General features: G+C 42.4%; 2 protein-coding genes across 3 annotated transcripts in view; one reads left to right on the top strand and one right to left on the bottom strand.

Annotated features, from left to right (window-relative positions):
* The window catches only part of ndrg2 (NDRG family member 2), a 41,180-nt gene extending 36,449 nt beyond the window's left edge, over positions 1 to 4,731 (bottom strand). Inside the window, exon 1 of one of the 2 annotated variants that reach the window (XR_012767625.1) lies at positions 4,199 to 4,731. The gene's annotated coding sequence lies outside the window, so the exon portion shown is untranslated. The remainder of the gene's footprint in view (positions 1 to 4,198) is intronic. The other variant, XM_075451879.1, reaches the window with a different exon arrangement.
* LOC142368394 (uncharacterized) overlaps positions 1 to 22,012 on the top strand; it is a 146,255-nt gene that overhangs the window by 60,287 nt on the left and 63,956 nt on the right. The gene's annotated exons all lie outside the window — the stretch shown is intronic.

Raw genomic sequence — 22,012 nt, 5'->3', positions numbered from 1 at the left:
ATACACCCCTGGTTAGATAATGCATTAAGTGAGGTGTTATGCAGGAGATCAGGGGTTTTGCAGGCAGTGGATGGGAGCAGGAGAAAATATAGCTTTTCTAACATCTTTAAAACGTGAAAGCAGCGTGAAAAAAGAACTTTACATATTAACATAGTTTTTCCTATTCATTTGGCTCAGGAGCTGGGTGAAATCACGCCCTGGCGCTGCACATGGAGTGGGGGGCGGGTCCATAGGGTCGGGAGATTTGGACAGCACTGTTATTTTTTTAAATGAGGCAATCTCCAGATTTTCTCTGGAAAGTAGATCAAATTCTTAATTAACCCACCCTAACTTGTACCTCTGCTGCACGTAGTTCAGACTTTTGCTTTCTTGACAGTTTTATGTAAATATAAGATTTTCGCAATGACTACTCAAAAAGTGGCCAGGGTCCTCATTCAGACACGAAGGCAACATGTTAAGTTGTCATTGGCTTAAAAGAAATAGGAGCATGTCGGAAAGGAACAATCCATGTTAGAGCAGGTTCGTTGTGTGTCACACGTGATTGATTCAGCAGCTCAGCATCCGTGGAAACTGACCATGTTAATATACGAAATGCACAGCCAAACCATTTGTTCTTGTGACCTCGATAAATAAACCAACGCTTTTTAGCAGATTAAAACACCAGAAATCCTTCGAAGTCTGCATATATTTCTGACACATTCAGCTCCCAAACACGACATAAAATAAGAATTCAAACTTGGAAAATGTGTATTCCATACACTCAAGTTCACGTAGAAAAGAGTTTAGATGGATAAGTTATTGATTTGTGCTGTAAAGACTCGCAAAATGTAGGAAATACTCCCTTCTACGCTCAACATGTCTGTGCTACTTTTACTTTTAGGTGTTTTTTTCCTTTTTTGCTACCACTCATGATCCAAATATTTAGCTGTCAGGCAGAATGCTATTCTCACAAATGTGTCAGTTCAGACTATGGGTCTATGTGAGATATGGTAAATGCAAACACTGAGAGATCCGAGCAAATGTAGCAATGAGTTAACAACCGAAGCGAGCCTTCAACCTACATTCTTCAGTTTTCATCTGCTGGGCTTTTAATGCATGTGTCTCTTAAAGGGCCGTGTATACTCTCGCAGCAGTGTGTCGCAGTGAGCTTGTCGCAGACATGACGCAGTTATTTTTGATTTATGCCCAATTTTGAAGCGCGGTCTGCGCAATGGGTGTGGTGGATGGCGGGTTTCTCTTCCGGTTACGGAGGTCATTCAACAACAATGGCGACTGGACGAATGCGCACTTTGATTGAGATGCAGCTGATCACCATTAGCCGGTTAGCAAACCGGAAATACGCATATGTAGAGCGGATGTAGAGTTGACCAATCAGAGGCCTCCTTTCTCTCCTCCCTGCGGCGATGTCTGCGGCACTGTCTGCGGTGAGTTACAATTTTCGGGAGGTGCACCAGAGTGTCTGCGTAAGGAGGGGGGGCATGTCTGCGTTAACTGCGACACACACGCAGGCGACCTGGTTTCCGACCATAAACCGCCCTTAAAGGTAGGGTAGGAGATCCTGGATTTTGAGTCCAGCGAAGCTGCATTTTGAAAATACACAGGTAAAAAGTCCTAACCCTTTTCTTCACTTTCCCCCCGAAGGCACGCCTCTAGAGTACATGAACGCGCACGAGCACGAAGGTGCACGAGCGCTGTTCAGACAGCAAGCATCGATCGTTGCCGTATTTAGTATTTAGTTTATGCTAACTATACGTTTAATAATGCTAGGTGCTAGCCAAGCTGGCTCTAGTTTAGCTTCCTGCCGAGCTTCTGGACGCGTAATTCGTTCACGAAGCAGGGTACGCGCACAGGGGGAAGGAGGGGGAGGGGGAGGGAGGAGCAGATTGCAGTTTGATAGATGGCATCAGTCTCCAAACATTGTGAACGGTCCATTCACAATGATTGGATACTGTTTTTCCTAGATTGTACGTTCTAGAGGCCACTAAAACTTTTAATATTTGTCAAAACTTTTAATTAATTGGTTGCAATGGGGAAGTGAAGAGTATTTCAAGCAATATGTAAAAAAATGTCCCAGAAAAAGATCCTCTACCCAACCTTTAAGCCATTTTTACGCAAAATGTAGCTACAAACATTAAGGCATGACATTACACTCCATCCTGAGGCTGTATGAGACCGCAACTTTTCATAAGCATGACTTTCTGGGATAATTAGGCAGTTTTATTAGTTTTGACTGAAATGTGGACGTCAGCCACACACAGCGGGGACTGAGAGTGAGCTGCCAGGTGTCTTGCAGACAGGTAAAAATCGATCAAGCTCGTCTCTTTTTGCCCGCAGGCTGTTGCTGTCAGTTTGAGAGTGTAACAAAATATGTTTTTGTAAAGAAAAAGTGAGCTGTGCCCACTCTTGTTGCACCAACCACAGCACCCTCGTAGAAAATGACCAGTTGTTTTGCTCCCGTAGACAGCAGGGTTTCCATTCAACAGAGACCAATCCAAAGCTGCTTTTTGAAAAGCCACAAAGAAGGAAAACGTAAATCCGATACTTCTCCACCTTCTCCACCCTAATACAATAGAGGTGAATCCAGTCTTGTTATTGTTGCGCACTGCACAGAAATGCAACAATGTGATGTGAAAATGTTTGGAGAGGGACTACTTTCTTTCAAAGTACAACCCCAAGGAAAACATGAAACAGTGCCAGAGAAATGTTTCTATCAGGAGGGAAGTTTTCAACTGCTGTCACTCATTCTGGCTCTTAAGGTTCTTGCTATATGGAGATTTGGCTGCTGGATATCCACCACACCCAACCAAGAAAGCCAAACACCGTCCTGTATGTGGCTGTATCCATACCCCAATCAATCATAGCGCGTGCAGAGAGCGTGCGTGCTTGCGTCCTCGTGGACCTGCAATTTCAACCTCTCAGGCCTGAACAATTCTGGGAAAAAAAAAAAAAAATCTACTTCAGAAGAAAAAAAAAAAGCCTGTCTGAGTGTGCGCGTGCACGCTATCAACAGGGGCTCCACTTCACTCAAAGAGCAGTGAGGCTGCGAGTCTCCAAATGCGGTATGACTCACAGGGTCTGCGCGCGCGAGCTCGCTTGCTTGCGCAGCACAGTGAAAACCTGTCTGGAGAGCGGTGTGTAGCCGGAGAGAAGTGTGTGAAACTATGCGTGTACGTGCGTGCCCTTGGTCTGGCACGACACGTAGAATCAAAACATTCCCCCTCGCGCGCCCGGACAGGCCACGTCCATTAGATATCCCACAAAATAGGCTCATATGAAACGCACATTTTCAGGTCAGTTTTGTACCAGTCTACTTCCCGGGTGCTTTTTACCCAAGCTGCTACGAGGCCCGTTAGACACACAGGAACAAACCTCCATTTGACATTGGCACGTATTTAGCAATGAGGCGGCGGAGCTTGACTGACTCCCCTCCGCGGAGGAGAGTCAGTCTAGCGCGCTCCTCTCAGGAAAAAAAAAAAAAAAAAAAAAGAAATACGGCGTAAATGAATAATCATTCACCCGTGAGATTAAGTGAGATGTTAAAAACCGCACAAAGGAAAGCGACGGATTGCGCCTTTTGGCTGAGAGGCAATGAAGAAATTGGGGGGTGGGAAGAGAGGAGGGTTTTTATATGACTAAAGTTCACGCGAAATGAAAACGTCAATACTGGCCTATATTCTGTCTGCATCAGACTTAAGCCGTGCCATTGAGCTGTCATGCCTCGCTATTGTAGAAAGAGGTGGGGAGGGGAGAGCAACAAAGAGCCGCTGGCTGTGCCACATGTGCGCGTCAATAACACGCACTCTCTCTCGGTCACAGGCTCTCGAACCCAAAACACAAATAGATGCAGGGAATTCATTTTCTTTTATCTCATTGTTTGAGTCTAACGCATTATATCGAATGTGAAACCTGTATAAAAAATAAATAAAACGCTGCTATCTATGCCATCGCTTTACATGAAGCAATATCAAAGCGATGGTCCACCTTGCATCTTCTTCTTCTGTTTTTTTTTTTTTTTTTTTTTTTTTTTTTTAAACCGAGCTCCTGCAATTTCACAGTTGCACGGCTGTTGAATTAACACGAACACGTCTTCACAGGCTACTCCCTGGCTTTCCAGGAGGGCACACTGACCCAAGACAGTTTTTTAAAAAATTAATTACTGACCCGTAATGTAGGGGGGAAAACAACAGGAGAAACTCACCTTTTTAATCAGCAGATAGCAACCAAAAATCTTCGCCAAAAATTCAGGGACTTCTAAAGAGATATTACAGGGCTCGTGTCTCCACTCGCAAAATTTCTTCTTGCTCTGTTTTCAAACCTGCCCCTCCTGTCTTTCCACTAGTCTCCTGTTATTTCACTTTTCCCCCACCTCCTTAATTTTCCGCTGTGCCCGCTTCCTCCCTGTTTCTCCGTGTTGTTGTTGGGTTTTTTTCGCTCTCCTTTCTCCAGCAGGAGGAAAATTCAGCTACCAGAAGAAGAAAAAAAAATGTAGCGGTCAATTAAAAGGCGAGACGGAGCCTTGGAGTTTGTAGGGGTGCCGGAAAGTTATTTACCAAGAAGCTAACGAGGAATACTGACACAGTGGCTTAGTTTACGTCGAAAACATTTTAAATATTTTTTTTGGTAGACACTGTGTCAGCTAAGGTCCAGAACCACACTAACTGTTCACGTGAATTCAAGAGAAAATAGCTTGCTACTCTTTCTGGCTCCCCCCTCTTCGTAGTATTCGCGTTGGTACAGACTGTCCTTGTTGAGCTTGTGGAGTAGAACCAAGCGCTCGAGCATTCCCGCCTGGGTCCGAGCCAGCAGATAAACAAACACACCTGTGGTTAAAACACGGTCGGAGAGGAAAAGGAGAGGAAACGTCTCAGCTTCAAGGAGCCCAACAATGACAATCCCAACCTCTTGCGGGCTGGGACCCTAAGGGTGTCGCCAACGGGTGTTTCTCGTCCACTGGAAGAATAATTGTCGTCGCCCATGTAACCGTCAACCGATCTCAAAACATTAAAAACGTGTTAGGTTTTAGCTATTTTCTGAGGACAATCTTTGAAAAAAAAAAAAGAAAAAACGATAAGGGTAGTTGTTGAAATGATATATGATACATAAATGCATATCATCATTTAGCATAAACTGCGAGATTGCAGGTCATTTTTTTTAATGGGGTGTGTTTAATTATTATCTGTCCTGCTAGATAAAGATGGCCCAGAAAAAAGAGCAATGACAAGTTAAGCTCACATCTGAGCTGCAACTTTAGTTTCATTTACAGCTATTTGAAAAATAAATTACACCCTCTATTACTGTTTTGCAAATCAGAACATGTTAAAAGATAAATGATCATATGTCCTTACTGGATCTTGAATACATATAACAGATGAACACATTAGCACATTACACTGTGCTGTTAGTTGGTTACCAGAAACTACGCCAAAGTGCAGAAGCAATTTGTGAAAAAAAGAAGTACACCCTTGCTGCTTCCATTGGAATAAAGAGGGTAAATAGTGGCCGGGTGCTGCAAACCGAACACACTTGATTAATTGATCATCAGCAGATGTGCGCACCTCTATAAAAGCAGAAGATTAGTCAGTTTGCTGGTCTAGGTGTGTGTTAACACAATGCCAAGGAGGAATGACATCAGCAATGATATTAGCAAAGCATTTGTATCTGCCCATCAATATGGGAAGGGTTGCAAGGTCATTTCCAAACAATTTGGGTTCCTTCATTCTACAATGAGAGAGATTATTAACATGTTGAAAACACTCAAGGCTTTTGCCAATCTTCCCCTTACTGGATAATTGTACTTCATGAGAGAACAATTAGAAAAAGGCTGAACAAGTATTCTTAGGAAGGCTTGCAGGAGAAAGCCTCCTCTCTCTAAAAAGAACATGGCAGCTTAGGTTTGGAAAGTTGCATCGTAACAAACCAACAAGACTTCTGGAACAATGTCCTTTAGACAAGACCAAAGTGGAGATGTTTGGTCATAACGCACAGCACCGAGATTGGCGAAAACCAAACACAGCATATCAGCACAAAGACCTCATGCCAACTGTCAAGCACGGTGGTGGAAGGGTGATAATGTGGGCATGTTTGGCAGCCTCGGAACAACAACACCAGGCAGTCATTAAGTCAGTTCTGAACTCCTTTCTATACCAAAATATATACCAAAGTTTCTTTGGGTATGTTTCTGAATTTGTTTACATTTTTCAGATTCAGTGAACCTGGTTAGTGAAGACAATGAAAATAATTTCCTTTGTAGACTTGTGTGTTAAATAAACATTCAAACAAATTAGGTTTTTGTTGCACTTTAGAAAACCTCCCAACTTTTCTGGATACATACGATTTGTATTTATGGTAAATTAGCAGTAAGAGAAGAGGGTCATTTCAAACAGTGTAAGAAGGATAACGGCTGCTGAATATGAAATTAGTACATGGGGCCCTCTTGGTCGGACAGAAGTTGTCACGCCCATGGACTTGTGTTTTTAGTTTCATGTTTTAAGTTACGTTTTTGTGTTCAGTTCATGTCCAGGTTTTGAGTTTCAGTCCATGTTTAGTTTTTAGTTTAGTCATGTCTTAGATTCCCTGCACTCTGTTAATTAGTTCACTCACTTCACCTGTGTTATTCCCCACCAGCTGCACCTTGTCACTAATCACTGTCCCTATTTAGTTTCCAGTCTCCCCTCTCAGTTTGCCGGATCTTTGCCATTCATGCCATTGATGTCTTGTTACCCGCTTACCTGCCCTCCATGCCATGAGACCTATTTACGGTATTCCATGTTCCTCGTTTACCGAGCTAAGTATTTATTCCATGCCATGACCTTTTGTTTGTTTAAGCTACGTTTTTGATTCCGGCTCAGCCGCGCTTTGTGTTGATACTTTGATTTTTGTTAATAAACCAAGCTTTCTTTTGAAAAGTCCGCATCCGTGTCCTTTCCCTAAACCCCAACGTGACAGAAGTTGATTAGCTTGACGGGATCTGTACCAGGTCAGAGGCTCTGATGAGCATTTTCAAAGGGAAAAAAAAAAAGAGAAGCCCTACGCAACTGGAAATTCAACTCCAGGTTTGTGTTGAATTCAGCACTTCACATGTCAGAATTACCACACTATAAACTGTAGGTACCATGACGAATTTACAAATGCCTTTGACTTGTATTTACAGTCTTTCGTCTAATCTAAGAATAAGAATCAACTTATATGAAAGATGGTTTGTGTAATGTAAAGTTAACAATATGTACACACTGAATCTATGATGACATAACACCGTATAATGGCACTAACATTTCAAACAGATGTTAAGGCAGGAACAGTTGTCAAAATAAACACGTGTAATCCCAGCCCAGACTGTGCTGCATAGTGGACCCAGAGCAGAGCTGCTGAGAACTAGTGCACTACCCTGTGGTTATGTAAGTCGGGTCATGGTTTCCCCAAGTGACACACAGAGTCATATTGTATTGCCATCGGATGACCGCATTGTTTTCCCGTATGTGTTTCCCCAGCTACATTTAGACTGGAAGAAAAGATGATTGCAATATTCCTTGGAGGATTCATAATGAATCTTTGGTTTCACAAAGATGATTACGGTATTCAGGAGGATTTCTAATGGCCGTGCTGGATGCACGCCCATCACTCGGCTTTAGGTTTATTTTCCAGACAAGTTGTAGAAATGCTTCAAATTCTTAAGTCTGAAGCCTGTAAACTCTTTAGTCTCACTTTGGAGCAAAGCCAGCCTGTGCATCATAGTGTAGATTGGTAGTTTTAAATCTCTCTGTGGCCCTACGCGCACCAGCTTACATAATGATCCTCCTGCCCGAGCTTCTGTCATGCTGTGGTGAGCCGCATATTTGTTCCACCAGAACACACACTGATGCACATTTGAGTGAGGAACGGTGTCACTGTGAATCCAAATCGACACATTCAGAGCCCGCACACTTCAGTGGAAACAAGAAAGCCGAGCCACTCCGCCATATGCTCAAACTTCACGTCTCAATTAAAGTGAAGAAAAGTGTCTCTCTTTGCTCAGCCGACATCAGAGACTTGTTGCTTTATTTTCTCCATTAAAAAAGTGCGATAGGAACCTCCAGACATGCTCGGCAGCAGCAGCAATTGGTGCAGTTGTGTATCAGTGGTCTTTGCTTATCTTGGCCTGACAGCTGTGTAGCCTTGCCAGATTATAGCGCTTCTGAATGACGTAACACACCCTCAAACATGAGACGTAGATATCTGGTTGTGTCAACAAGTGAATAAGCATCCTCTACAGGCTTAGTTGTTTGCCTTGATGTTTCTGCCTTGATGTAATGGTGTTCTTAAAGTAGTGCACCCTCTCCGCAATTGTGTTTCTCGTGAATCAGGTTCCTCTGATCTGTTTTGCGGCAGCAGGTCTGGTCACGCCTTCATTCCCTCACTCACTGCCATGCAACCCGGAGCAGTTCAAGAGTCAGATTTATCTCCGCTGATTAAAGTGTTTGCGTTTTTGTCTTAGTTTTTTTTTTCTTTAGACTTCTCTTTTCTGGTTACGGAGATGTAAAGTAATTGTAAAGGCCTAATGCCAGCCTGGGAACCGATTGATTCTGAGAGCTTTTAAGTTGTGGCAGAGTGAGTTTAGCTCTGGTCTGAGGGAGGGAGATGAGGGAGCATGGTACAAGGAGACACTTCTGTCCCGGCGATATAAGTTTGACAATGACCTGTTACCTACAGTTACCTACTAATTAGCTTAATAGCTTAAGTTTGCCGAAAGCCTGAAAAAAGGCCAGCTGCTGGCATAGATAGAATAGAATAGAACTACTTTATTCATCCCAGCTGGGAAATTATTTTGCAGTAGCAGCGTACAGACAGTAAAAATAAAAAGATAGAAAAGTTAAGTAATTGATTTTGCCTATAATGCCTCGTTTCCACTGTCAGGTTCAGGTTCGGTTCGGGTCACTTCGTATCGGTACGGTACGGGTCGGGTCGCTTTGGGGTCAGCTTTGCGTTCCCACTGTACAAAGGGGACCCTCAGGGGTGGCGGAGTGCGTGCCGAAGTGTATCTACTATTTACTAAATAGCATCCATAATTTGGAACCACCTCCAAGCTTCTTCACTGGCTCGCGGTCCGGTTGAAACCACTCTCTGCCATTTAGCGGCAATCAGCTGGAAAACTTTTTCATTTCGCACAGCGCCATCGAGCTCCCGCTGTACAGCCTCCTCACCAACAACGGAGAGCAGAGCCTGGAACCGGTCCTGTGTGCTACGTACCCCAAGCAGAAGGGTTACAAAAATGGTAACGGGCACCATGGGACCGATACGCTTTCGTGGTAGTGGAAACACTGAAATAAGCGAACCGTTCTGAACCGACCCGTACCGACCCGTACCGGACTGCATAGTGGAAACGAGGCTTTTGTATACTCAAAGGTCACTAATTAGCATGCTACATCTGCTATTTGTAAACTATGGAAAAATCTAAAAAGGGCAACGCTAACACGGGACTCCCATTTTGGCAGCATTTTCTAAAATCCATACAGCATCTGTTTACCTTCACCATGCAGAATGTAAGACTTTGACCTGACCAATGTGTGACCTGACACGAGCCCAGACTTTAAACCAGTCCGAGGCCAGGCTGGCTCACTTCAACACAGCGTGAAACGATGATTAAGCACCTCTACTCCCTCAAACGGTGAAGTCATGGCAGGTTGAACGGCTCGGGAAAACTTCCCCTCGCCACATCTTTCACGTTGACAAATCCTGAAAGACAAAACATGAGCAAATGTGTGGCTCGCACACCTCGAGCCAGCCAGAACTGGAACAAAAACACACAGATCCCTTCGAGTATAAACACGTCATTCAGTTTAGCAGAGGACTTTTTATTTTGTACCACGGCCAATAAAAATGTCAGCGAGAGGAATGAATTATCCCCATGTGCTGTAATACAGTACAAAAACAAAACGTCTGACGCACGGTGAGTAACACCGAGCGTGGAGAACAATCAGCCGGAAAGTGATTTAATTTGTTTTCTGATAAAATATTGGCTGCTGAGTAAAAGGGGCGAGCCAACATGTTGAGCAGGATGTGACATTACAGAGAGCTTAACTGGCACTGCGTGCGACATAACATTCAAACAACACCTGACGTTCAAAAGCTCCAAAAGGACCCCGTGGCGCCAGGGTCAGCTTACTTTAAATTTTTTATTACGAGTAGATTTCAAATTTTGCAAAAAACAATTCACGTCTCATTCAGGCTGTTGATTGTGCAGGATGGTGCTACCGCCCATTCTTCCATCATAATCAGGTTTGCCCATTTGTCAATCAAATATGAGCCCGGGTGGTGTAATTTACCATAGTGCTATTAAAGTGATGAGATTTCGGCTTTATATTGATTGAACTGCCATAGCAAGGTCGAGTTGTCAGTCATGTAATTAGGGACGGACCAGGGAAAAATATCCATCACATTTTCTGTTTTAATACAAATCCAGCTGTGGGTGTATGGAACAAAGATTACACACTCATTCACCTCTTAGGCAGTCTTATGTTCCCAGCCTAGGATTTAAAAAAAACACTTACTGTGGGTACAGAGCACTGGATCAGCCAGACTACATCTGTAGGTGTTCTAACTCGCGCTGCGATTGGATCTTAGCCAATCGGGAATGCAGTTTCTACAGCTTGACTGCAGAAAAATCAGTACTGGATGTCGAAAGGTTGCCTCCTCCTGCTAACTTAAGCACAGGCATCGTTCTAAGGTAGGGGTAGCAATGTCAATTTGGCCAAGGGGAATAAAGAAAGAAACAAAAGCACACAAACAGTTCTCTTCGACAGCCTTGCTTACTGAGATGGGATTCAATTCAGACTTCCAATTGTCTGCCAGGATGTATAATCTACATCTGTATGAGTAGACCTGGCTTGCTCGCTCGTGCAAGAAATGAAGGCCGTGAAGATTCCAAAAAAAAAAATAAGAAGGGTAAACATAAAAGTGTGCGCTTTCTGCTTTTTGGCAATGTCAAACAGAGTAGGAGTCACATGCTATTGGCTGGTCTTCAGTTTCTTCACTCCGCGTGGACGTGTTGCCGTTAAAGTGTTGCATGTTTTGGAAAAAATGCAGATGACAAGTAAGAGGAGTGACACGTGTGACGTGTTAAAAGGATAGTTCGCCTCTTTTGACATGAAGCTGTATGACATCCCATATTAGCAATATAATTTATGAACATTGACTTACTCCCCGCTGCGTCCTGTGAGCCGAATTCCAGCCTCGTTTTGGCGTTGACGAAGGTAGTCCGGCTAGTTTGCTAGGGTCACGAAAATAAAACGTTTTGCTTCTCAAAACAATATGCGTTCAAAAGAGTAATACATTTGCATCACAAAATCGTTAGCCAGAAAAAGTCAGACCTCACAATCGCTTGGCACTATTTTTGCCTCCCCTCATAGCAATGCGTGCAGCCACCTTGCGATAGCCGCACCTGTTACGGTGTTTACTGCTCGGTCTGCACTTCGGTCTGCACAGTTTACACAGTCCGTATTGATACGAAGGGAGAGAGAAATAGCGCCAAGCGATTGTGAGGTCTGACTCTTTCTGGCTAATTGCTAAAATAGGATGTCATACAGCTTCATGTCAAAAGAGCCGAACTATCCCTTACAGCTGTTAGCTCTCTGTTGTCACCGCCTGTTGTCAGAAGGGGGATTTGTTGAGGCTCGCAGAGACGTCCCAGTCCTCAGCTGAACATTGAGCGAGTTTGATATTTTCAAGGAGTGAGAGGGGAGTCGGGATGCCTGATTGTGACACCGTCATCATCATTTTCATCATCGCCAGTGTCTCTGCATTCTTTTGTCCAGAGACGCAAAATCTCTGGTTTCATTCCTTTTAAAATCTTTGAGGTTTCTTTTAAAACGTCAGGAAGAGCAATCAGCAGCGCTGACGCCTTTGAACCAGACCAAACTCTAAGTTCATGTGAGACTGCATAGCATGCTGACTTGATCAGACGCTAAGCTCATCAGCTAAACTAGGCTAGCTTTAATCAGCGCTGTTAACCTTGTGGCCTTTGCACACACACACACACACACACACACGCACACGCACACGCACACACACACGCACACAGTCACATATCTCCTCCAGCTGCAGTCCAACAGGTTAAAGGGGAACTCCGGGGCATTTGAAGCGTGTTTCCATTGCTAGAGGTTGTCAAATACTGACAGTAGGACACAGAGAGGTGCAAATCTGCGCTCCCTGTGTGGAGATCGCTCTGTCCGCACAGCATGTCATGCGAGGCTAATACGTGGTGGCTAAGGGGCAAATGCTAACCCTTCCACGTAAAACAACAACTTGCACACTGCAGAAACGTCACACCACTTTATAAACCATCCGACAATAAAGTCACAAGCCTTACCATCAAAACCATATGCATGGTTCTCACATTACTGGCATGGGGACGTTACAAAACAACTTTATAAACAGCATGTAACTCACCGGCTGGTTGTACGCTCGCGCATGTGAAAGCCCAAAAGAGTCGATGGAGAATAATCCCATATACAAAACAATTATCTTCTCTAGAAAAACTACGTTCAAGTATTTAAAAAATTACAAGAATATTACTGGGCATGTATTGTTGTAATGTTTTAAATACTTGAACGCAGTTTTTCTAGAGAATATAATTGTTTTGTATATGGGATTATTCTCCATCGACTCTTTTGGGCTTTCACATGCACGAGCCTACAACCAGCCGGTGAGTGACATGCTGTTTATAAAGTTGTTTTGTAACGTCCCCATGCCAATAATATGAGAACCATGCATATGGTTTTGATGGTAAGGCTTGTGACTTTATTGTCGGATGGTTTATAAAGTGGTGTGACGTTTCTGCAGTGTGCAAGTTGTTGTTTTACGTGGAAGGGTTAGCATTTGCCCCTTAGCCACCACGTATTAGCCTCGCATGACATGCTGTGCGAACAGCGCGATCTCCACACAGGGAGCGCAGATTTGCACCTCTCTGTGTCCTACTGTCAGTATTTGACAACCCCTAGCAATGGAAACGCGCTTCAAATGCCCCGGAGTTCCCCTTTAATCAAAGATGGAAAAAGACAATGAGAGTGGAAAAGAAAATCCTCCTGTTGCTAATGACCCTCACGGGTCTTTATTTTCTTCCAAATTACGTGTTAACTCAGAGTACATTTAACAGTTTGCACATGGCCGTGCAACCACAGAAAGGTAATCTAGTTTTGAGGAGACATAAGAGGCTATATGACAAGAGGAAAATCATTTTTTTCTGATTTCCTGGAATATTTACCATACTTCTTTGACCAAAAGACCATATTAATAGTTTTTCAAGCAACCTTAGATATTTGGAACTGTACAAAATCTTTGGACTTTTGAATTTTTGTCCTCCGCCTTTGCCAAGCAATGCTGCATTCCTTCTCCCTCGCAGTGGGACATTCCAAATGATATTTCAAATCTTGAGATCGAGACAAAAAAAATCAAGCTATTTTGTTGTAAGCTGCATTTTGGGGAAAATATTGCCTAAATCGACAACTATGGGATCCTAGTTTATCCAAGTAACTCTGAGTTCCCACTTATGATTGAATACGGCACAATGGATGTGAGGCAGACAGGAATTAGACACTGGACACAGCAATTGATGACTAAATCAAATTAAATGCAATGTACCAATTGTTTTAGAACACTTAACTTTTAAAGCACAAACACACCAAAACACAACGCCTATTCCTTTATAGCCTTCACACTTGCATGCTGTCATTGGCTGGTGTCTACACACTGTCTTTTCAAAGGGTGCGGCCCAAAAACCACAGCAGCCATTTAAGCAGCAGCAGAGGCTTGTGTCTCCATAGAGAAAAGCTGCACAAATGTTGCTGAGAAGTTGTTGTTTTTCCTCAGGAATTCCTTGCATATTGTTCCTTTTGATGAGGCCTGTACTCTGTTTTTGATTACCCTGGTTGTCTTATATCCAGCTTGCAGTATCCTCTTATTATTACATCAGTGAATCCCTCTGAGTTACAGTTTCCTGCACAATGACATTTGCCTAACATGCCCTGGACCGACATGCTTCTCCAGAGGGATGAAAAGCATTCTCATGTAATGACCCAGACTTACTCAGACAGTACTCCGATTATGTTAGTGAGATAATGCTCTCGGCTACAGTGGATCTAATGTTGCTTCTGGTTGCCGCCTGCAAAACTCTGGTGTTTATCGCTCTTTCCGTGATGAGTCTGAAATGAGAACTCTCGTGGGACACTTTAGTGTGAAAAAAGCCAACTCCATTCAATGAACTGTAACAAATGATTTAGAATGTGAATGTGCACCTTACAGAACCAAACCCACCTTTTGATAAGACGGGAAACAGTCACAGAGGCAGCTCCTGGCGATAAAGAGGATCCCTTTGTACTCCGAGGGCGGTCGGTGGAAACTCCCCTGATGGACGCCTCGTTCTGTTCTCTGATCGGTCTTATAGACAGATGGGGAAACTGAGTGCACTTGCAGAAACTTCCCTCGCCACATTGCGTTACGACCCGAAAATGTTAAACACAGCGTCTGGCCTCCATTTTAATGCTGGTGGAGATCTTTTAACATAATCAAATGCGAAAGGGACTGAAACGACGCAACAGAAAGAAGGAGCAGTGAATTAAGAAAGCACTCATTCTGTTGCACACACAAACAGATGCACACACAAACAGATGCTGGTATCTAATTACACTTGATATAAGACACAATTGCCTAACAAGTACCATTTCAGCCAGATAGAGGGACTTGTTTTAATAAAATACATCTTGAATATCTTGTTAAGTGAAAAAGTCTTTAAAACATCTTGTTTTGAGTCATATTTCACATGAAACAAGCTTTTTTTTTCATTTGAAGATGTTTTTAAGCTAATTTCAAGATCACTTTTAACTCAAAAGTCCTAAATATCACATTTTATTTCAAGAAATCTTGTCAAGCCGATTTTCACTAGTTCCATTGGCAGATTTTTTTGCTTATTTCAAGCAAAAACGTTTTGTATTTGTTGTTTTTTTACTTATTTTTGGAGGGGCATTTTTTCCAGTGTAAAATTTGAAATTCTTTTCCTCAAATATAAAGCTCTCAATGACCAACCTCCTTTGTATCCTAAAGATCTTAAAGTATAAAGGCATGAAACTTCCCTTTTTCTTCACACTTATAGTTCGTGCTGCCTCAGGTGACAGGGGTGACATGCCTTCAGTTATGCTGCTGTAAGCCGAGACTGCTGGGTGACCTCCCACAATGCACTGGGCACCTCTACTAACCTGCTCTCTTTATTATCGATTTGTTTAGAAAAAAAACTTGTGTTTCTCTATTTTTTCTGTCTTTCCCAATGCAGGTATTCCCGGCCAAGTGTTTTCCGTGTTTGCTCGTGCATCTGTCTCGTCCTGTCACACCCCAGGCAGCCGAGGCAGATGGCCACCCTTCCCGGTTCTGCTGGAGGTCTCTTCCTGTTAAAAGGGAGTTTTCCTCTCCGCCCTGTGCGTGCTCACGATGGGGCTGCAGCTCAGGGGCGAGGCTAGGGTATTTTTAGTGGTGCCAAGGCACCACCGTGAGATAGCTCGGCACCCCCTGGCTCAGCACATTTTTAAAATATTATATTATGCAAAAACACTTTTTTTTTTTGCACAAGGATGCATTATATTTGTGACCATTTTATTTATTTTCTAGCATTTGTTTTTGTTTGAACTCCTTACTCCCAAAATAAATTTTGAGTTATCTTCAATATTTGTCTCAGGCTGTCTGTTATCCCTGTCAAGCCACAGTCTTTTGAAATGAAGAGGTCAAAATTGAATGTTGTAGGGGAAAACACTGCTCAAAGCAAAAACTAATACGGCTCCAAAATTTATTAATGTACTAGTTCGCCTCAATTAGTGAGAAATAATGTGCCTGAGCACTGGGGGCTGGGCACCCCTAGAGACCAGATCCTAAAATCGCCCCTGCTGCAGCTTATGAATTAGCTTGAGATTAATACAATTACCAAAAAAATAAATAAAGAAGGCCTGTTTCTATCTGGACTTGTGCTGAGCTTGTTTACGTTCTCCCTAAAAGGGCCCTGATATGACTTTTGTGGTAAAATGGCCCAAAAAACTGAACTGGAAACTCTTTGAGTTTTTCCACTTCCATTTATTCAAGCCAAATTTACCCGAGCCAGACTTGTTATAAGAAACTTGGAAAGGATGAAGCGTGTAGAAAAAGTTTACAATTTGAAAAACACACTCCTCATCTGATTGCAACCGACGGTGGAACTTCTTGTCAGAGATGGGGACTCAAGTCACTGTGACTTGGACTCGAGTCCACTTGAGTCGCTGTTTTGATGACTTGTGACTTGACTCGAGACTCGACTCGGACTTGGAAGTTAAAGACTCGGCACTTGACTTGACTTGAGACACGATGACTTGAATGACTTGAGTGTTATTCAGTTCATGTTTTCAGTTTGAATATAAAATTAATAAATTAATTAAAAAAATAATATCGATTACTCGGTAGGAGCACAGGCTGAGAATGGGGTCATGATTGGAGCCCTACTCTGTCAATCAGTCATGCCCTCTCTACATACCTTACGTGTTTATTGGAGAGAATAAACTCACATCAGATATGCATCAACATGTCAGCGGGAGGGGGACCGAGAGTCGTTGTCTTCGGCTTTCGGAATGACCATTTTGACGGCAAAAGACGAACAGCACAGTGCAAGACATGCGGCATCAACATCTTGGACAGCCAGACGCCAACTTCCAACTTTGTTCGTCATTTAAAGATCCATTCTGACCAGTAAGGGCTTGTCAAATTAACTAATATTATCCTGTTAGCCTAGTAGTTAGTTGGCTAACGTTAGCTTGATATGATACGGGGTGGACAGGTTGGACACATTGGCCAATAATGTTTACTGACAGTTACTTATATCTTGTCTTTTCACTTTATTAAGATCAGATTCTGCAGGTAAAATTGCAATAATAAGGTCACTTTGACTTGACCTATTACAGGAGTTGACTTGACTTGCCCAAGAAAAAATGACTTGGGACTTAAGGCTGAGTTATACTTCTCTTAACTGCCCTTGCGCTTGCATCTTGCGCGTATGTTAATGGCTCGAGACGTTTATACTTCATTTTGCTTTGTCGGCGCTTGCGTGTGCTGCGTGGCGATTCACCGCCAGGACAGTAGGTGGAGTAGCGGGTTTTTTCAATGACAAGCCTACTATGATGAAAGGAAATTCACCGCCAGGACCTCTTCGAGTGGATTCATGCTTCTTCTTCTTGTAAATAGCCGGTATTTTGTCAGATTTTCAACACCTTGGGGGTCTAAACGACTACTTTCTCGCCTGAAAATGTTTCAAATGTTGCTAAAGTTATTTATTTACAGAGTTTATAGCTTAAGGGAAATCAGCTTTTCAGGCTGGCTGATTTCGGCTCGGGCAGGAGTGAAGTGCACTGTGTGTAAACGCTCTGCATACTGTCAGATCGATGAGTATGCCGTTTGCAAGTAGTAGGCGGTTTCGAACACAGCCAGTGGCTTGTGCTTGCGTCTTGCGTAAAGTTTAGAAAATTGAGGTAACACACGCAAGCACGCAAGGGGGGGCTTGCAACCGCGCAAGGGCTTGCGTTGCGTCTTGCGTTACCGACTATAAACCAGGCTTTACTTGAGACTTGAAAGCTAAAGCCTGGTTTATAGTCGGTAACGCAAGACGCAAAGCAAGACGCAAGAAGAAACGCAAGCCCTTGCGCGGTTGCAAGCCCCCCCTTGCGTGCGTCACCTCAATTTTCTAAACTTCACGCAAGCAAGAGACGCAAGCCTACTACTTGAAAACGGCATACTCATCTATGCAGAGCGTTGACACACAGTGCACTTCACTCCTGACCGAGCCGAAATCAGCCAACCTGAAAAGCTGATTTCGCTTAAGCTATAAACTCTGTAGATATATAACTTTAGCAACATTTGAAACATTTTCAGGCGAGAAAGTAGTCGTTTAGACCCCCAAGGTGTTGAAAATCTGACAAAATACCGGCTATTTACAAGAAGAAGAAGCATGAATCCACTCGAAGAGGTCCTGGCGGTGAATTTCCTTTCATCGTAGTAGGCTTGTCATTGAAAAAACCCGCTACTCCACCTACTGTCCTGGCGGTGAATTGCCAGGCAGCACACGCAAGCGGCGACAAAGCAAAATGAAGTATAAACGTCTCGAGCCGTTAACATACGCGCAAGCCGCAAGCGCAAGCCGCAAGCGCAGTTAAAAGAAGTATAACTCAGCCTTTAGACTTGAGACTTACTTGAGACTTGCACATGTGTGACTTGGTCCCATCTCTACTTCTTGTGTTCTCGAGCATCATGTGAGTGCTTATTTTTGTGATTCGTGTGCATTTTTTAGCACACGAGGTGAGAACGAGCTCGTCTATTTGAATTGCAAGAAAACACGTCAACTCACCTGCGCGTTTAGAGTGATAATTATGTTCACAGTTAAAGTCTCATTACTTCCTGTCATTTGGGAATGCTGTTCTTTTCTCTGCCCGTTTCACCTAAAAAGTGAAGGTTATGTGCTTCATCCCCATATTGTTATTTGCATGTTTCACCCTCTTTTTATGTCTTTGTTTCTTTTTTGGCATCGTAAAGTTGTCTTTTGCAACATAAACCTGCGGCGTCCTCAAATGAAGCCTTTGCAGTTGACGTGCAGGTGACCTCGCCTCAGCCTCAAGCTCTGCATAAATCTGTCTCCTCCTGCTGAGAGGCTCTTCACCTTTGCTCACAAACCCAGACTGGAGGGAATCGCTGTCGCACGTTGATGAAGGGCACGTGGAGATGTTCGATGCTTGCAGTCAAAAGAACTTCAGAAACAGCTCCCTGTGTTCGGTGTGCACGCATCCTCTTCAGTGCGGTCTGAGAGGCTTTCATGAGAGGGGAATTTTATGAGAGGAAAGGCAGGGGGAGGGAAGGAAGAGGAGACGAGGACGAGAGGAGAAAAGTCTCTGATTCTCCTCATGGCACGTCACTGTAAAAAGCTCGTAAAAGAATTCCTGAGCAGGTTTTTTCGTAAACAGTTTTACAGAAGGGAGACTCTTGTTCAACGCCGGCCAAGAGTCTTTTAGCTCTTTTACTGTCGATCTTATCTCTGTGAGATCTTATCTTTGTGCGATCCCACTTGAATGCACAGCTCCTTTAAACTTTCACTAAATGTAGACATTTTTAAATCCAGGTTAAAAACATTTCTTTTCTCATGTGTCTATGCATGAAATCTGCACGATATCTTTAAATTTATCTGGACTGTTGCTTGTTTTCAAATTAATTTAAATTGTTTTATTTGTTTCTCTTTATATTCTTTTATGTATTTTTAATGCTTCTTCCAGGAATTCATCCTGCTGCAATGCTTTTATTTCATGTGAAGCACTTTGAATTGTTTTGTACATGAAATGTGCAATACAAATAAATTTGATTTGATTTGATTTTAATTTGATAAGCTGCAGTGCTTTCAAAATGCATTCTATTTACAACGCAAACTTGATTGTAGTGGCCATTTGTCCATAAAAAAAACAAATTAAACTTAAACCAAACAAAATCAAAAGACCACTGATGCACCATGGGCATGCGGTTTAACGCAGGCAAAAGAAGATGAATGTCCAAAAATGAATTCTTGCGTTTTCTGATGATTTATTTCAAAACAATAAAACAAACAAAAGAACTGGTAAAAAACAATTGGCCCACCCAGGTGCATGCTGGTACTCCAGGTGCCTACCTACACAAATAGCTTCAGGTGCACAGTGTGACCCAATTACCAAAAATATTCTAAACAAATAACTTACAAGGAATATTAGCAAAAAATCTAATCTAAATAAAGCACTGAAATTAATCAAATAAAGTTACTCATAATCAGTGTTGCCATAGTTACTTTGAAACAGTAATCCGACTACTGACTACTTCTTTAAAAAGTAACTTAGTTAAGTTACTGACTACTTGCTTTCAAAAGTAACTAAGTTAGATTACTTTTAGTTACTTTCAGCAGAGGCTGATCCCCCGCCCCTATAATATGAAAATGACTACTAGTTCTGCCAATACTCACTTTATTGACATGCATTTTAACCGGAACATCAAAAATGACACTGGCATTTGCAAACTTTTTCTTGAAATAGGCTTACATGTTTTTTAAATAAATAAAAAAATAAGACAGTCTTTCTTGACTTTACTTAAAATATAAAAAAAACCTCTTACATAAAAAAGTAATACATAATACCTATATTGAACATCCCTTGAACCTGTAGTTGTCTAACATTAGAGCAGCAAGAAGTGGTTTTATGAAACAAAAACAGTATAAAAAAAATCAAAATACTTTTTCTTCACTTCATTTAACTGTAGGGTGACCAGATGTCCCGAAAAATTCGGGACAGTCCCGAATTCTAAGCTTTTGTCCCGAATCCCAAATCTGGCTGTACTTGTCCCGAAAATTAAACTTATGCCAAATAATTACTTTTTAACCCCAGGTAAAGTACACATCTCAAACTAATGCTACTGCCGTCTGTGCCACCTAGAGGCTGCTTGCTTGCGCAGCCCCAAATGTTAAGTGGCTGCTTGCTGCCCCGGCTACAATGTATCTATTTTGTTATCTTTAGGACATTCTAATTCCATTCAATTGCAACAGTAAGCGCGAACAATGACCGGCGCGAAAATTCACTTTCACTGACACACAATAGCTAGCGAAATGGCAGACGAAGGGCCACACCACCAAGCAAAAAAAACAAAAGCGACAATGCAGGTACAGGAAGGAATGGGAGGGCAAATATTCATGGCTTAGGCTAGAAATGCATTGACGGATGAATTTAAGGCGTTCTGTAAAGTGTGCAGGAAGGAGTTTGGCGTTTCCCACGGAGGAGAATCTGATGTTATAATGCGTTTTGATGTTTTGTACGTTCAGTTCGTCTTGTTAAAGTTAATTTTAACTTTCATGTTAATTTTATGAACCCCGGAACCCCGCGCGCGCCCCGTCCCGAATTTCAGCCAACCTCATCTGGTCACCCTATTTAACTGAAATACTTATTACAAATTAAATGCTTTTTTGACTTCATTAAATCTAACTTAAATACTTCTTATAAAAAATAAAGTAGCATTTCTTGACTCAATTTAACATAAACACTTCTTTAAAAAAAAATACAATAGACGTTCTTGACTCCATGCATTTAACTCTGATTGCATCTATCTATGAATTACGGTAACACTTAAGTTATATTGAACATGTAGTTGTCCCGCATTAGAGCAGCAAGGAGTGGTTTTACAAAACATCAGTCATTCACTCGCAGCGATGCAGACAAACGGACGGTCATAACACGTAACCTGCTGATAATTATGGGCCCAAGTATGACAGTCAAGTTTTTGACCGAAAAATGTCACGTTTATCCACTCGTTGACCAATAAAAGTTTAAACAAACCTTATTGATTGTCAGACCCGTCGCTTTGCAGAAATGTTTGTATGCTAGTCGCCTACAACTGCAGCTGTTACTGGATTACCCAAAGCTACACCTGACGAAGTATACATAGATAAACACCCGTACACTCATTCAGATGTCATAGAAGATGTAATACAGTACAAAGACGTTAACAAGTCATCTTTGTGTCATCAATTGCGACCAGGTAAGATAAACAGCTAGCTAGCCCTCTCCATAGCACTGCCTGAAACGTATATGTTATAAAGTTAGCACAAATAGCTAAACCTATCAACTATCGTCTGTGACAGGCACTGATGAAAACTGTGGTTTAGATTGGTGTATTTATTTAAAATGATTAGGGAAAGTGAGTAAAATGTAACAAATGATATCGCTGGTGTTTAACATTTTAGTGGGACAGATCAGTTTTACTGGGTAGGTAGTTGTAAAATAACGAGTGACTTCAGGCGAACCCCGCTCCCGTCGCGGACACTGATATAACTCATAAGAAAACAAAATTATCCCAAATTATTTCAATACAAATGTATGGTTGTAATAATCGTGAATATATGTTGACAAAAGCCAAATATATGTTCTCCTGAAATGCAGAAATAGTAACGCACGATGTTTTAGATAAGTAACTTCAATCTGACTAC

This window comes from Odontesthes bonariensis, chromosome 19, assembly GCF_027942865.1.
Source record: "Odontesthes bonariensis isolate fOdoBon6 chromosome 19, fOdoBon6.hap1, whole genome shotgun sequence".
In the NCBI taxonomy this organism is placed as follows: Eukaryota; Metazoa; Chordata; class Actinopteri; order Atheriniformes; family Atherinopsidae; genus Odontesthes; species Odontesthes bonariensis.
This window is presented reverse-complemented; position numbering and strand designations above follow the sequence as displayed.